The following is a 17,160-nucleotide window of genomic DNA, read 5'->3' as shown; positions in this document are numbered from 1 at the left end:
AAAAATGTCTTTGAGTTACAAGAACAGGACGAATTTTTGTAGACAAAAAAAAAAAAAAAAAAAGTAAACTCATGGGACCCGACACTGGCTTAGTAGTTTGGGACTCTAACATAATGATACCAATAAGGATATCCCTTAATATCACCTATGCGTACATCAGAAAAATAAAAACAAGAGATGCAAAATGTAGTGCATTCTATCACAACGCACAGATATAAAAATGTATGGAGTTATATGAGTCTAATTTAAATAATAAAATTCCTACCAATCTAGTTAAGAAAGGTCATCATGAAATCTGCATTTAAAGTTTTAAATTTCTACTCATTGAAGCTGTGTATATTTTTTCTGTGTCCCAGCTCACTCCTAAAAAGTGGCCATATTCTTCCTTTCACCAGAATTATAGGAACGCAAACGCTGACATTAGTCGGAAAAAATAAAAGCAAAAAAATGTAAATATTTCTTTAGCCAAAGTTTGGAAACACAGTTGATTACCAGAAGTTACAGGAAAACAAAGTCAACGTAACTTTGGGTTTCTTGTTTACAGACATTTCTGCTCCATCAGGTTTCTTGGAGCAAAGCTTCCATTCAGAATCCAGATGATACATATTTAACAACTTAAGGGAGCAACTGTTGTAAGGATCTACTTAACTCTACACTAGAAACTAAGAGGACTGAACACACAGAGACAGGAAAGAAACCATTCATTTCACTATGCCATATCTGAGGGCCTAAACATTAATGCTACTTCCTAAAGTTCAGGGGCTGATGAATAAGGTCAAACGTTTTGTAATCAATTTCACAAACAGTAGCTATTCCAAGGCTTGCTAGTATAAATCCTGTAGCCCCATAAGAGTAAACCTTTAAAAACAACTGTGTAACTAAAATGTACTTCTGGGGGCGCCTGGGTGGCTCAGTCGGTTTAGGGGTCTGACTGTTGGATTTCAGCTCAGGTCATGATGTCATGGTTTGTGGGTTCAACCCCCATGTCAGGCTCTGTGCTGACAATGTGGAGCCTGCTTAGGATACTATCTCTCTCCCTCTCCCTCTGCCCCCTTCCCTGCATGCACTCTCTCTCTCCCTCTCTCTCAAAGCAAATAAATAAACTAGAAAGGAAGAAAGGAAGAAAGGAAGAAAGGAAGAAAGAAAGAAAGAAAGAAAGAAAGAAAGAAAGAAAGAAAGAAAGAAAAGAAAAGAAAAGAAAAGAAAGAACGAACTTCTGGTTGGGGTGTATTCACAAACTCTCCATCTATATGCAGACCATGTGTAACAGCACAGACCCCCCCTTCATCTCCTCTGAACTCATTGCTTCAAGCACAAGCAGAATTGGGAACAAAGGTGAAGCCTTTGCTCTATCCTGTGCCTCTCTCACAGCCACAGGGGACCCGGAACACTGCAGGGCAAAATGCACACTTCAGACTGACTGATGCTGAGGCCAAAAAGAGAGATAGGAAGAAAGATGGAGGAACCCGGGAAAGGGCCCTATTCCTCCAAAACTAGACATAAAATGATGGAAAAAGTCTTACTATGCACCCAATGCTGGAGCCTCTCTGAGCTTCAGTTGATGTCTCTGCACATTGGCATAATGAAATGTCTGCCTTGGCCACATCATGTGTGTGTGTGTGTGTGTGTGTGTGTGTGTGTGTGTGTGTATCAGATGAAATAATGGACATGAACGCAATACAGCATTATTATCATGATAGAATCATTTTCTGACCTAAATTAACTACTCAACAAGAGGCACTATAAGAGATTAAGGAAGAGAGAGTTTATTACAAATTCTAAGCCACTGGCTCTCAATCCTGTATCCCTTCTGTGACAAAGTAGTGCCCAAAACTTCAATTCAGAGTACCCAGAACTTCCTGGGGCAACTCAGAATCTTGGAAAGGGGAGTAAGATGAGAAGTTAGGATACAGGGTTAGGGTGAGGGTTAGAGTAACCAAACCTTCCAAACTCCACAAATTTCTCTAGACTAGAAATGATAATTCAAGCCAGAGTCAACCACCTCAAACCTTCCCCACTAACAGCTCATTACAACAACTCCACTGGGTCCAGTCCAATGCCAAACCAAATCCTGGAATAGCTTCAGAGGACCCCTGAGCCTTTATAGGTGTCCTGTGGTTGGAGTAACTATGTTTTCAAACAAAAATCAAGACATATTGTCTGACAAGAATGAGTGTATTTATGGAGTAATAACACATATAACATGGTGAAAAGGCTAAGAAAAAAGAGTCCAGAATCAGCAATTTCAGTCCTACAAAGCAAGATATTAAAAAGATTTTCCAAGGTGTTTGAAAATCATACTAATCTAAACATTCCTCATTGTTTTTTCAATGTTTACAATCAACCTGCAGACAAAACATGGGAGATGTTACAATTTACAATGATTTCAAAACAAAATGTAAATGTTTTAAACCTGCACCTATAAAGGTAATGGTATAGCTATCAAGTTAGGAAGAAAGGTATGGAGAGAAATAAAGTAGTTGCTCCAAGAGACAGAGGTTTAAGTATATTATATAATGTTTTAAAATAACCAATAACTGGGGCGCCTGGGTGGCTCAGTCGGTTAAGCGGCCGACTTCCGCTCAGGTCATGATCTCACGGTCTGTGGGTTCGAGCCCCGCGTCGGGCTCTGTGCTGACAGCTCAGAGCCTGGAGCCTGTTTCAGATTCTGTGTCTCCTCTCTCTGACCCTCCCCCGTTCATGCTCTGTCTCTCTCTGTCTCAAAAATAAATAAATGTTAAAAAAAATTTTTTTTAATAAAATAAAATAACCAATAACTGAAAGTCATACCATGATTTTTTAAAAAGTAGGAAGTAAACGAGAGAGAAAAGGTATAGATATCTAAGTGAGCTACGTCCCCATCTTTCATGGCATGGAACCAATGGATACTGTTTAAATCTAGAAATAGAGGTACAAGCACAGTCCATGGTGTCATAAAGAGAAACATGAGAAGAACTAAAACCAAACATGGTTAAAATTGGTTGCCCCAAGAGATGAGGATCTGGGGAAATGAAGATAATTCTTTTGCATCCACACCTAATGCCCATTCATAACTGCTCATTTTTTTTAATTTTTTTTAACGTTTATTTATTTTTGAGACAGAGAGAGACAGAGCATGAACAGGGGAGGGGCAGAGAGAGAGGGAGACACAGAATCGGAAGCAGGCTCCAGGCTCCGAGCCATCAGCCCAGAGCCCGACGCGGGGCTCGAACTCATGGACCACGAGATCGTGACCTGAGCTGAAGTCGGATGCTTCACCTACTGAGCCACCCAGGGGCCCCCATAACTGCTCATTTTTAAAAAAACATTTATTTATTTATTTTTGAGAGAGAGAGAGAGAGCGTGAGAGTGCTTGAGCAGGAGAGGGAGAGAGAGAGAGAGAGAGAGAGAGAGAGAGAGAGAGAGAGAGAATCCCAAGCAGGCTCTGCACTCTCAGTGAAGAACCCCATAGGGGGCTCAAACTCAAGAACCTGCGAGATCATGACTGAGTCGGACGCTTAGCCAAATGAGCCACCCAGCACCCCAATAACTGTTCATTTTTTTTTAAACATGTGCTGCTACACTTTGATCATCCTCTTTTATTTAAAGCAATTACCTTAAAAGTATAAACATCTTCTCTCCTAAATGGGGTACTTTCTGTTTCATTGCATGAACTCTTTCATTCATTCACAGTTCCGTTACATTAGTGATCACGTTTTCATTTCACTGTGTTACTTAAAATTCTACATATTGTCTAACTGTGGTTTTGTTCACATGCTCTGACATTTTTTTATTTTAATAATTTTCTAATTTTGATAATTTTATCTCTTATAGTATTGCATTATTCAATTTAAGTTGTTGCAACCAATATCCTCAATCAATGACTGTTTGAATCTTTAACACATTAACACATTAAATATTGCTAGGTTAAATGGCTTAGTGCAAAGTATTAGAAAGATGTAAGAATTCTCCTCTGCTAATTTTGGTCTTGAGAACTCCAAACTAACAGCACTCTTTCAAACAAGCTGGGTGGTATTCTACTCACACACAGGAAAAACAGCTCTAATTCTAGAAATAAATGAATGTCTTATTTAAGTTGGAAAGCACTAAGATATGTAAAGTCTAAAGTAGACACATTGGATTACTTCCATATCAAAGATTTTATTCTAAAGTTTCACACAGAAAGCATTAACAAAGAAGATAAATCTCTAATGGAGTTACTTTTTTGTGTAAATGAAAGTTTAGCATTCAAACTTTTCTTTTCCTTTTCATTTCCCCAACCACACCCACCAACCTGCTGCCCAAAGAAAGTCAAGAGTTAAAGCTTAGTGCAAGTGGCAGTAGCATTCGGCAAATTCAAAGTAAAATTCAGAGAGAAAAGAAATGTATGCTATGTGCTAAAAACATACTGCTTTATTTCATCCTCAAGGCAACCCTTTGAGGTAAGTTATTGCCTTTAACATTAAAGACACTATGACTTAGGAAGGTTAAACAAACCAGCCAGGGTCCCACAGCTTGAAAGTAAAGAATGGGGATTTGAACTCAGGAAGCCTGCTGCCAGTTCACTCTCTTAACTGCTATGTTACGGCAGAGATGCCTTTAGGGGCAAGATGGCATTTCACCTAATAGCTTTCTTGAGGGAATGAGTGACAAACCCCACCAAATGTCCATCAACAAACTACCAATTTAAGCATAAATTGTTTTTACCTGTATTCTAAAAGTTCAGGGGGAAAAGGAAAAATATATTTACAATCCACTTTCCACTGTCTATTACATTGTTTTAATTGTTAGGTCTTTATCTGTTACTTCTCTTACCAGTTGCTTTGAATACAATGCTTACAACAACCCACCTCCAATCTCTCCAGGGGTGGGTGAGCCTCAGCAGGCCGAATACTCAGATCCAGTTAAGACAAGGCACTTGGAGATTGTGTGGGCTAGCAAAAGCCCCTCTCAATGGAGCAAACAGCTGGGCTTTACCATGTCTGACCACATGACTGCAGGAACTGGCCTGTGTACAAGATGTCTGCAGTGTGTCCACATTCCTTAGCCAGAATCCACTTCTGTAAATCTGGCCTCTCTTACAGGCAAGATAGCCTTTCTGCTTCCTATCCCAAATTCAAACTCCCTTTCAGACAAGACTGGGAAAAAAAAAAAAAAGTTCAGTGGGCTTTTATTTCATATACATGTGACGTATTTAAATCCTTGGGCAAGAAGGTTAATGAGGCTGACACTACTCCATGCATGAGCGACCTACTTTTTTGAATTGTGGGAGAAAAATATGATGATTTACTCCTCTCAAGCATAAGTGTGCAGGGGACCCAAAGGCATGCCCCCCCACAACTGTCCATGTAACATGGTTCAAGGTAATATCCTAATATCCCACTGTCCCAGTTTTTAAAAATAATAATTTTCACTGTCAAAAATGTGATAGATCATGAAAAAAAACTCTAATATACAAATTAGCTACACATATTGTGACCCACACATCATGACTTTATTAGTTTTTTGACAGATTTTTTTATCAAGAAGAAAGTATAAAAGAAAAACCATGAGCACTATCTAATAAGGGGATCCACTACTACTCCAACAAACTTTGCAAGCTCTCCTCGATTATTTGGGTGCCTTTATCCTGGCCCTTTTTGCTAAAGGCAGAGGTCACATCTACTAGCAGTGATTTGAATATCACATGTGACTATTCCAGCCCATCTGCCAGTCACAACATCTCAAGTAATGAAACTTGGAATCCTGGTAACGAAAACGGCTTCCATGGCCTCGTCAAGCTTTCAGGGGGCTCTTCAGATCCAGGGACTCATTTCTGGATTGTCTGGGTCAACACTGGCTGGGACTCAGACAATTCTGGTTTTCTTCTTTGAAGGCATAAGCCTGCCAACCTCTCCAACCTACATCATGTAGTGTCATCCTTCTGGTTTGTTTGTAAATCTCAAACTGTTCTATGGTGAAAAGTTTGCTAAAACGTAAAATAATAAGACTGTAACCATGCAATTATAAATAAACTGTTCCAGTTTTTCATAGTGACTAAGACATAGTATTTGCTCTGGGAAGAAGACAAGCAAGCATGCAAAGAGTGTCACCACAACAGGTAAGACACAAACATCAAGGTGAGACTGGGGAGTCCAGAAAGGAGTAAAGAGGGTACTTGGCCCCATCACACAGGGTAGGCTCAGAAGAAAGCTCTCTGAGCTATAACTTGATGTCTCCCACTTGTAAAGAGGAATCACTAGTTTTATTTCAGCCCACTGCTGAAATTCCTCTTCAATTCTCTAACTCCATTAGCAAATAACTCTCTGGTTTACATGTTGGTGTTTCACTGTCAGACTGATTACCACCTTTTTTCCTGGCTTCCTCCTTCCTCTCTATTTCATTAGGACAATACAGCTAAATATCTTTTTGTGTTCACGATGCTTAGTTCTGTTCTCTTACATTCCAGACACAGACTTCACCCTCCCTAAGATGTGGAACATTTCACTATCAGCTTCAGATCTCTGTCAGGTAGGCTAACCTGCCCACTCTCAGCCCCACCCTCTTGTCCCACTCCTTCCCTTTATCGTCTCAGCCCTCACTGGTGCACACGCCTCTCCTCCATGACATACATGCTAAATCCAGACCCTTCTTCCATCTTTATACTTGCTCTTTCATGTTTCCTTCTTTTAAAAATTTTCTTTAATGTTTACTCATTTTTGAGAGACAGAAACAGAGTGCGAGTAGGGGAGGGGCAGAGAGAGGGAGACAGAATCTGAAGCAGGCTCCAGGCTCTGAGCTCCAGGCTCTGAGCTGACAGCACGGACGTGACGTGGGCCTGATGTGACGTGAGCCTGACATGGGGCTCAAACTCACAAACTGTGAGATCATGACCTGAGCCAAAGTTGGACACTTAACCAATTGAGCCACTCAGACGCCCCTCCCCCATGTTTCCTTTTTTTTTTAAATTTTTTTAAATGTTTTTATTTATTTTTGAGACAGAGACAGAGCATGAGCGGGGAAGGGGCAGAGAGAGAGGGAGACACAGAATTCTGAAGCAGACTCCAGGCTCTGAGCTGTCAGCACAGAGCCTGACGTGGGGCTCGAACTCACAGACTGTGAGATCACAACCTGAGCTGAAGTCGGACGCTTAACCAACTGAGCCACCCAGGCGCCCCTGCCCATGTTTCCTTTTTAATGTATAGTTTCACTTCCCCCATAGTGGTAATCCTCCTCCCCAATTAATCCCAACCACCCTTCAACCTACCAACACAATACCGGACATACCTCTCAAAAACCTACATATGCTATATTATAATTACATTTTATTTCTGGCTCTTTGAACACTACATTTATTTTCTCAATAATGTATTAATTCCAAACATTTGATAGCAATCAACAAATTTAAAAAGTATGCTAACTTGACTACTTGGCTAATTTCTTTAACAGGTAAAACAAAGAGCAACATGTATGACACACAACGTATTGAGCCATATGTGTGTATTTGTAGTATATATTTTAATTTTTTAAATTTTTTTTAATGTTTATTTATTTTTGAGACAGAGAGAAACAGAGCATGAACGGGGGAGGGGCAGAGAGAGAGGGAGACGCAGAATTAGAAGCAGGCTCCAGGCTCTGAGCCATCAGCCCAGAGCCCGACGCGGGGCTCGAACTCTCAGACCTCGAGATCGTGACCTGAGCTGAAGTCGGACGCTTAACCGACTGAGCCACTCAGTCGCCCCTGTAATATATATTTTAAATAATTATATGTTTAGATTCTCTCCCCTGAAACTTGTCCCTACCCACTCTGTTCCAAAACTAATAGGTCTTCAAGCAGAGAAACAATGTCTGTAATGCCTAGAATATCCTGGAGTCTATTTAGAAGCACACAAGATAACATTGACAGAATACCTTAGTATGTATAAAGTACAATTAACAAAGATTAATACTATGTCTTTGGTGTCACAAATAGGCCAGCTGCAAATGCCACTAACATGGAAACTGTCTAATAGTGAAAACTATTTCTTATAAATTAATCTATTTAAAAGCAAAATATTTCGGGATGCCTGGGTAGCTCAGTTGGTTAAGTGTTCGACTTCGGCTCAGGTGGTGGTCTGGAGATTCCTGAGTTCGAGCCCCACGTCGGGCTCTGCGCTGACAGCTCCGAACCTGGAACCTGCTTCAAACTCTGTGTCTCCCTCTCTCTCTGCCCCTCCCCAACTCTCTCTCTCTCTCTCTCTCTCTCTCTCTCTCGCAAGAATAAATAAACATTAAAAAAAATTTTTAAAGAAAAATATCTCATACATATTTTGAACGGCTAAGGTTAGCTAAACAGTAATGTATAATGGTTTCATACCTTGGTTATTTTGCTGATATGCTAATCATTAATTTATTGCGATCAGTGAAGTCATCAATGTTTTTAATTCAGGGACCAAAGTATTTCCTTCAAAAAAATAAGTGTAGAGAAAATACTCGTATATGAACATCTGATTCTATTTATTTCTTTAGCAGAAGAGAAACAAAAATCCCAAAGCAATGAAACAAAGGTTTTCAGCTCACAAATTGGTGCACATTTCACTGTGGCAGGTTGTTGCAACTGATCAAGACCAAAGATAGAGCCAGCCATTTGTGGCCAATTCCTAAGACAACCGTCACAAAATTCATGGTGCAGCCTTGAAAAGGGTGTGTCCGGAGGTGCTGCTTGAGGGATCACTTTCCCTACCACCCGGTGGAGTAACTCACAGCACAGGCAGCAGAGAGGTTGTCACATCAACAGTTTCATTTGCTCTGCACCCTAAACTATGTTTTTGCGGGGATTTTGTGTTGATGAAAAGCAATAGTCCAAGAACTTAAAAGTACAAGAATTTAGGTTACCATATCAGGGACTCTCTCTCGCTCTCTCTCTCTCTCTCTTTCTCATACACAGCCTAAGAAAGATGAAGAAACAGAAAGCTTCAAAGAACAGTTCCCAAAATCCAGAGGTCATTTTAGACTGACAGTCAATTTAAATCCTGTTGGAATCTTTTAGAGGTGACTAGAACGCGCGCGCATGCGCACACTTTTCTTTGAAGGGAAAAAAAAAAAGAATAATTTAAAGCCACAGGGTACACCATAACAGGAAACTAGACATTGAACCATGAAGACCAGAAGCACGGCTATGTACAGTAGGTGCTAATCCTACTTTCTGCTTCTGGTCCTCTGGATTAAACAACACTGAGAACACAGAAGTCTGCACAAACTACTGAACCATCCAAGTGGGCCCCAAGCTTCTAAAGGCCATGACCGGACTAACTTCCTGTCATGGTCTGCACTGAAATTCTGCACTACAGCTCTCTAAGGGAGGGGGAGTCTATGTCTGGCCAGCTGGCATCACTGAACCCCTGGCTGGTTATATAAAAGGTGCTCCCATCTACACATAGGGAAAGGTGTATCTGTTTATTAAGTTGGAACTTTACTATTTGATTCCATAAATAATGAGGATGGATTGCCTCAAAATAGAAAAATGTGCATGTTTCAAATTTACATCTTGCCGGCACCTGAGAGGTTCTGACCAACGACACCATGAACATACATGGTGCTTCTAGAAATCTGCTTCCCAGAACTCTGCAACCCCTTGACCTTACCTATGAGTTCAAGGATTATTGTGACTTTTCCTTTTTTGACTGTTACTCCATTTAGTCAAGCTAAAGCCATGTTGTACTTTTCCAAAGGGTAGATGAAATTATAGAAATGACTGAAACACAAGTAAACTAAGAGAGTGGACCAGAACTGCGCAGTGAAAGGCAGACCCGGGTGGTGTCTGGGGAGTTCACTGATCCTTTCAGTTCCCTTCTCTCCTCTTTACCACCAACAGAAGAAACCATGATTCCTACCACTTCCCAGAAATTCTCAGACCAAGAGCTCTGTCCAAGGAGATAATAATATCTTCTGAATGTGCTGGCAGCCCCATGAAAGATGGGAAAACCAGCCAGTGAGGTCAGGCTTAGGAGAAAGAATGGGGTCCTTCAGGACCTGGTAGTGCACAGTGATTTGATACTCTGGTTCCGAGGACCAACTGGACAAACAGGTAGAGCTCCAAAATGTCATTTCTCTATTGGTATTTAAAACTCAGAACGGCTTTTCCAATAGAAACAATGTTAATAGGTGGTGGTTTGGTCCCTGGGCTAGTCAAATAGCAGTCTCTATCAGCTAAATAGGCTATTGTAGGCTGGTCTGGGAACCTGACCACAATTTAAAATGTTGTTTCTATGGGAAAACACATTCCACGGCAGGCAACCAGAAGGAAACTTGGCTACTCAAACCCGTGGTCCCTGCAGCTACAGTAAGCTGCCCAGTGAGCTGTGAGAACTGAACACCTTCATCTCAGGCCACTCCATAGTCTTGAGGCGGCAGCTGGAATCGGAACTTGCCCAGCCCCAGGCCCGGTGCCATCCCCCACGCCTGCACGAGACTGTCAGGGCCAACAGGAGATAGCCATAAGTCAATAAAGCAGGGACTTAAAAACCGAGGAGTAGATACCAGAAACTAGTGTAATATTGTGTGTCAACTATACTCAAACAAACAAAAAAACTGGGAGTAATTGGCTATTCTAATTCTTACTGTACCTGATTTCTTTAAAGACCAGAAGGTTCCACCGCACCAGCAACTATAATATGAGAACAGTATCCTGGACTGGTTCACAGACCAAAAGTTTAGTGAGCCGCTTCCAGAAAGACTGGCTTCCGGATGAAGCAAGGGAGGTCAGTTTTGAAGTCTATCTGGGTACCTCAATCTCATCCTCTAGTTACTCAAGCATTTCAGATCTCTTGGAATTCAATAATTGCCCTCTCTTCTGCAATGGGAGTTCTCTTAAGATAGAAAATTCTGATTTATCTTTACAACCCAGCACCTAGGACAACACCTGAGTTTTAAATGGTAAACAAAGGGTTAGGGTTTCAAATGTGCCTCTGACTAAGACAAAAAATGAGAGAGAATTCTGTCAGAGTAGTGAACACTTAATGTATTGAAAAGGCAAATGTTTATAAGAAATTAAATAACAAATTAAAATAATGAAAAAGATAATTACTACTAAGAAATCAATTTCATTTCATCTACTTTTTTAAATTTTAAAACCTTACAATAAAAAACTGAATACATAAGATACCCATAAATGGAATTCATGGGTATGAAAGTAAAATTCTTCCGTATTTCAGGTGCACCACTTAGAAACACTTTACAGCTACCAAAGTTTCAGAGGCCTTGTGCCTCAAACTTTATTTACTAGGAGTCAAGAACCAATGGGTCTTCTAAAACATTTATCTACCAAACCCTTTCATCAGAACAGAAACAATGTTTTTGCCAAGGAACAAAAAAATAGAAAATAAACCATTGGTAGAATTTAAGTTTCTAAACAGTCAGAAGTTAGCTAAAACCATGTAGTTATAAAGATTATTTCATTGAAATTAACAATTCACAGTATTAGGCATAAAAAATTTGATGACTTTTTTTAACTTTGTAACTGAGGCAAAGTTATAAACATTTAATTCTAAACATTTAGATATCTGGAAAAATTTTAAGAACAATAGTCTAATTTAAATTTGAGGAAATTTGACTAACTCGGGAATTTAGTCCATGTGAAGACACACGGTAGAATAAAAGTAATAATTAGCAATTTTCAGAGACCTTTATAATTTACAAAGTGATCATGTGACTCTTCTCCTGAGTCCTATCAAGAAAATATATTGCTGTGTTCATTTTCAGATGAGGAAACTGAAATTCAGAGAAGTGAAGTAATTGTACAATGGCCACACAATGGAAACATGTCATAAATCACTAATTAAAAACAAAAAGAATTTATTAATAAAACATTCCAACATTAGTACTAGAGATTTTTAGATTAGAGATTAGAATGATGTTTCCATAAATACCCTAACAAGAATGTGTGCCTTTATATAAACGAAATTATGCATAATTTTTTGTATTTTTGTTTTCTTTTCTTAGGTCTGCAAAAACAAACATTTTAAGACAGATCTTATAAAATATATTGGAAAAGGAAAGCAATGGTAAGAGGAACACAGTTGAGAAACACTCACTCCTATAGGCTGGTACTTCTGTGTAGTGAGTATCATATCCCATACCCTCTAGTGAAGATATGAGTCAGCTCTTAATATGTTCAGTATTTGGGGGAGTGGGTGGGTCGGAGGCAATGTAGAGATTCTAAATGTGGATAATTCAAAACCTACTCATAGCTGCCATTGGAATGTGTTTTATGCATGTAACTGAATATGGGTGTGACTTGTCTTTTGAAAAGTAAATTCAAGCAAAACCAGCAGATCATGCAGGCAACTGTCTGACCTGGCTTAGGAAGACAATGAGCTACACAAAGGCCAGAGTGACCCAGATGATGTTGTAAAAAACTCTCCAGTTTCAGGTCTCTAGAACTTAATCCAGAGGCTGTCGAAACGCTGCCCATTACATGGAGAACATGGCAACTCACCTTTCAACCGCCAACACATCTCTTCCCTGAAATCCAAACCAGAAGATTTCCCTCTCAGCTTGAGTGATAACAGCACTGTCCTCTCAACACTTTTGGAGCTCTGGGGAAGGTGTGATAGGGTTCGTGTTGCAAGCTATAATTAAGCAGAATGGGTGCCAAATACCAAAACAAAGCTTCAACGCAGCAACAACCTTTAAGAAGAAAGTGATGCTCACTGGATAGCTGAGGGTATTTTAAAAGTTAATGCTAATTTTATTTTTTTTAACTTTTTTCATGTTTATTTTTGAGAGAGAGAGAAAGAGAGAGAGAGAGAGAGAGTGGGGGAGGGGCAGAGAGCAAGGGAGACACAGAATCTGAAGCAGGCTCCAGGCTCTGAGCTGTCAGCACAGAGCCTGACCACAGGCTCGAACCCATGAACCACGAGATCATGACCTGAGCTGAAGTCAGACACTCAATCGACTAAGCCACCCAGGCGCCCCACTAATTTTAAATGTAATAGTGGTACTATATTTATGCTTCTTAAAGAGTTGTAGATTTTACAGGTACATATTGAAATGGTCACAACAAATTAAATGGTTTTTCATGGGTTTACGTCAAAATAATCTCTGGCAGAGGAAAGAAGTAGATAAAAGAAGATTGACCATTAACTGATAAGGGCTAAACCTGGAGTTTCACTGCATTATTCTCTCTAGTTGTGTATATATTTGAAATTCTCCACCTTAAAAAGTAAAAAAAACAAATTTGAAGCAGCATGTGATCTAGTTCATTCTGATAGCCTTCCTCTCCTACATGCCACCAGGGCAATACACGTTCTTCCTTTTTCATTCACTTGAAGACCTCCTTTTTTTTCTTTTAAGTTTTACTTTTTTAAGTAATCTCTACACCCAACATGGGGCTCAAACTCACGACCCCAAGATCGAGAGTCATGTGTTCTACTAACTGAGACAGCCAGGTGCCCCTTAAAGACCCACTGTTATCTGTTATCCAACTCAACATTCTTGAGTGGGATGGGGATCCCCATTTAGAAATAACAACAGTCCAGGGTGCCTGGGTGGCTCAGGTTAATTGTCCAACTCTTGGAATCGGCTCAGGTTGTGATCTCACAGTTTCATGAGTTCAAGCCCTGCACCAGGCTCTGCACTACCAGCGTAGAGCCTGCTTGGGATTCTCTCTCTCCCTTTCTCTCTGCTGCTTCCCCATTCACGCTGTCTTTGTCTCTCTTAAAATAAATAAATAAACTTAAAAAATAAAACATTAGAAATAAAACAGTACAACCCCTGCCTCTTTACCATCTTACACAAGTGGCAAGAACTAACCGAAGTTTTTCTCTAAATCTCAAGTATGCAGCTACCAAATAAGGTTAATGTTCATTAGACGAGGAATCTAAGGACAAAGGACTTAACCACACTCTTGCAAACAACTAAGCATGTTAGCCCAGGGGATGGGTTTCCTTAGGCATTACAACTACTTTTTTGACATGATCCATTTTCATAAGGATCCCTTGTCTTTCCTTATGACCAACATAAACCCATCAGTTAACAAAAGATGAGTTTGAAGGAAAAGGGATTGATTTGTATCAGGTCCATCCATAAACGGACTGAATTTTGGCACTCTGTTCACAAGTGGAAGAATTCTTATAGTCATGTGAAATATGAAAGAGAAGGAGGAAATCATTTAGCAAGGAACCCTGGTATGTTTTCTGACTCCTCAATATGTGAGAATGTGTGTTTAACAACCTATTTCCAAGAAAGGGCCCAAATGCAAACGAGCAGAGGGAATCCGTCCAAGGGCAAATTAATTAGACACTGTTGTCTAGAATTCTGTCAGATGTTCAAAAATTTCTATACAGAGTCAGAACTGCTGACAAAAAAAAAAAAAAAGAAAGAAAGAAAGAAAGAAAGAAAGAAAGAAAGAAAGAAAGAAAGAAAAGAAAAATGGCTTGCATATTCTTGTAAGATTCCTGAAAGGTTTTCAAAAGGTTAAAAAGAAAAGTTTATTTTGTTATTTGGGGTTTATTTTTTTCCTGGGAAGTTAGTAAAGCAGAGAAGATACCTGGTTGGTTGTTTGTTTTTATATTTTTGTTTTCTTATAAACTTTGATTGTATTGGTGACAGGGCGAATTACCCCAAAGAGATGAGAGATATTAGGTAATTTGAGCATTTTTAATGACAAACAGAAAAATAACTGTTATCTGTTTAAACTATTCCTTATTGAAAGCACTCTTATTTCTACAGCCTGTGAATGAAAACGAAGCAACCACAACTTCCTAGGCTTTATTGCCAATCAGTTAACCAGAGGTTGGTATGTTAGGGTGCAGGGTATAGGAACTCTACCAAAGCATTGCCTAAATTAAAATAATGTATGTTTTTATTACACGTTCCCAGATACTTAGTAGTTTAATATCTCTTAAAGGTCGACTCTCATTAGAATCAAAGTGTAAATCATTAAAAGAAAATGAAAAACAAGATTTTCATTTTCTCAAGAGAAATTGCACTCAGAAGAAAAACAACAACAAATAAGAATCCTTTGTACTGAATGAGCATTATGTTGCTGCAGGGCCTGAAGCCAAGGGAAGGGAACGCTCACTTGGACAGCAAAGGCCATGGCTCCTCTCAGAGGTGGCCAATCTGAGTCAGCCTGGCCCCAAATCACGTAAGATGGTCTGCCCACAAAGCACCCAGAGGGAACAGTAATGACAGAGTGAGTTGAGGGAGTTCTGGGTGTATGGAAAGGGAGCTTTCTCAGTTTGGGTGCAGATACTGTGTTTACCACCTAGTACCCCTTTACTTCTTTGAACCCATTCCACATGACTCAGGCCTGGCCCCCGAGTGCCCCATTTCTTTGGCCACAGTGATGGGCACGTGACAGGAGCGGTGCCAAAAGAAATGACCAGCAGGAAGGAGACAAGGCCTGTTCACCAGAGCTACCAATAAAAAAATACAAACTTCTCTGGAGGAGTTGAGGGGGTCGTATGAATAAGAGATCACACTCAGTTAAGTTTATTTCCCAATAACGGTAACACAATTTGGGGGTAAGGGAAATTTAAAAATCAAAACCTTATCAGCACACTGTCTTTAGGTATAACCAGACCTCCAGAGGCAAAGTGAATTTCCATTAAAATGATATTTTCAAAATGTTTGAAGTTCAAGTTTGCCCCCTTTCCTTCTGAAGTAATCGGTTCCAAAATGAGAAAGTTGAAACTGTGGTCTCCAGATACCAATGGTTGTTTAACTTTTGGCTTTGGCCATAAAAATCCAGCCTCTTTGTATGACTCCAACCCCTCCATAACAGCATTATAATCATCCTCATCACCATAGCAAAACACATAAAACACTATACTAGGAACTTGAAGGGTATTATCTCCCTGAATGTTAGAACAACCCAGAAAGGTGAGCATTATAATCTCATTTTACAAGTGAAGAAATTGAGAGTCAAATAGATCAAGCCACTTGTCTGGGGTTCCTTCCTAGTAGGTGGTGGAGCCAGGATTGCCTCCAGGCATGTCTATGTCCACACTTCCACGCCTCCCTAAAAACATGGCCAATGGTTATTAGCGTTCATTGAAAATGACTCCGTGCTCCTTTAAAATATAGTCTCACAAGCAATCCCACTGTACCCAGCTACCCACAACCAGGCTCAAATAGGAAACAGTGTGAGGTAATTATAACGTATACCCCAGCCACTAGCTCCGGGTTTTCATGACTGAGCTGCCAAATCACTCCTAGCCAACTCTTCAGGAAATGTTCAGACACTTTCTCAGATTCCAGCTAAAACATCAACGATGTGGCCCTAGGGAGTATAGAGCTCACAGGGTGGTAATGGGATATAAAATTTGCAAACTTGAGGTCAGTGGCCTAAACTCTGGGGTGTGAAGCAGCAGCAGTCCATGATAGATTAAAAACTATTTGTCGACTTGAACATTGCATATCAAGTCCCTCCTTGTAAAGCACTTGCCCACATCACCTTAGACATTAACCCCATCAGTAAGAGGAGAGAAAGATACTCCAGATGTAGTTCTGCCTAGAACCATTGCAAAGACTATAATATCAACAGACTTGAGATGGGGTGTTCATTCTGAGAGTTAAACATTAGGTCTCGTTCAAATGCAGTTAACGCTCAAAAATAGTTGTCACTTGGCTTAGGCAGATGTTCTAAAATTATAGGGATAGATGATACGGAAGAAAGAACAAGAATTTAAGATTTGTGTTTCTTCATTGGCATGTTTCTTAATATAATCTAAAGTATAAATGAGTAGTTTAGACAACTGAGTCAGGCAAGTTAGAAGATAAGAGTCAGAGCTTACAGACCTAAAGTTGCTATGGCCTGTCCCAGGACATTTGACATTCTAATTGCCAGTTTCAAGTGTGAGCGGGGTGCTGGTGGTAGGAGGTGGTGCTGCTCTTCAGATTCCCAGAGAAGGCTCCCCCTTCTTATTCTCCCACCCCCTACCTGGCTGCTCTCACTGGCCACTACCCCAATGGAAAGCCCCATCCTACTCAACCACGCCTAGTATGGAGGCTTCTGTTGACTGCAAGGTAGCACTGAAGAGCTAAATTTCTAGTGCCCACCTTCCCACCAGGATTGACCACTGAGAGGCTGATGGCACTGCCTAAGGCCAAATAAACAAGAACAAGGCAAATGTCCTTGCCTACATAGTGCAGGAAGTGTGCTTATTTGAAGCACAGGTGAGGACTTCAAGACACCAATCACCCTTTCTAAGATATGAA

The 17,160-nt window shown here is 40.2% G+C and overlaps 1 protein-coding gene across 1 annotated transcript in view; it reads right to left on the bottom strand.

Moving 5' to 3' along the window:
- Nucleotides 1-17,160, bottom strand: part of FBN1 (fibrillin 1) — a 235,761-nt gene that overhangs the window by 206,608 nt on the left and 11,993 nt on the right. The gene's annotated exons all lie outside the window — the stretch shown is intronic.

Source organism: Prionailurus bengalensis, chromosome B3, assembly GCF_016509475.1.
Source record: "Prionailurus bengalensis isolate Pbe53 chromosome B3, Fcat_Pben_1.1_paternal_pri, whole genome shotgun sequence".
In the NCBI taxonomy this organism is placed as follows: Eukaryota; Metazoa; Chordata; class Mammalia; order Carnivora; family Felidae; genus Prionailurus; species Prionailurus bengalensis.
Note: the sequence above shows the minus strand (reverse complement) of the source record. Positions and strands in the feature narration are given on the sequence as shown.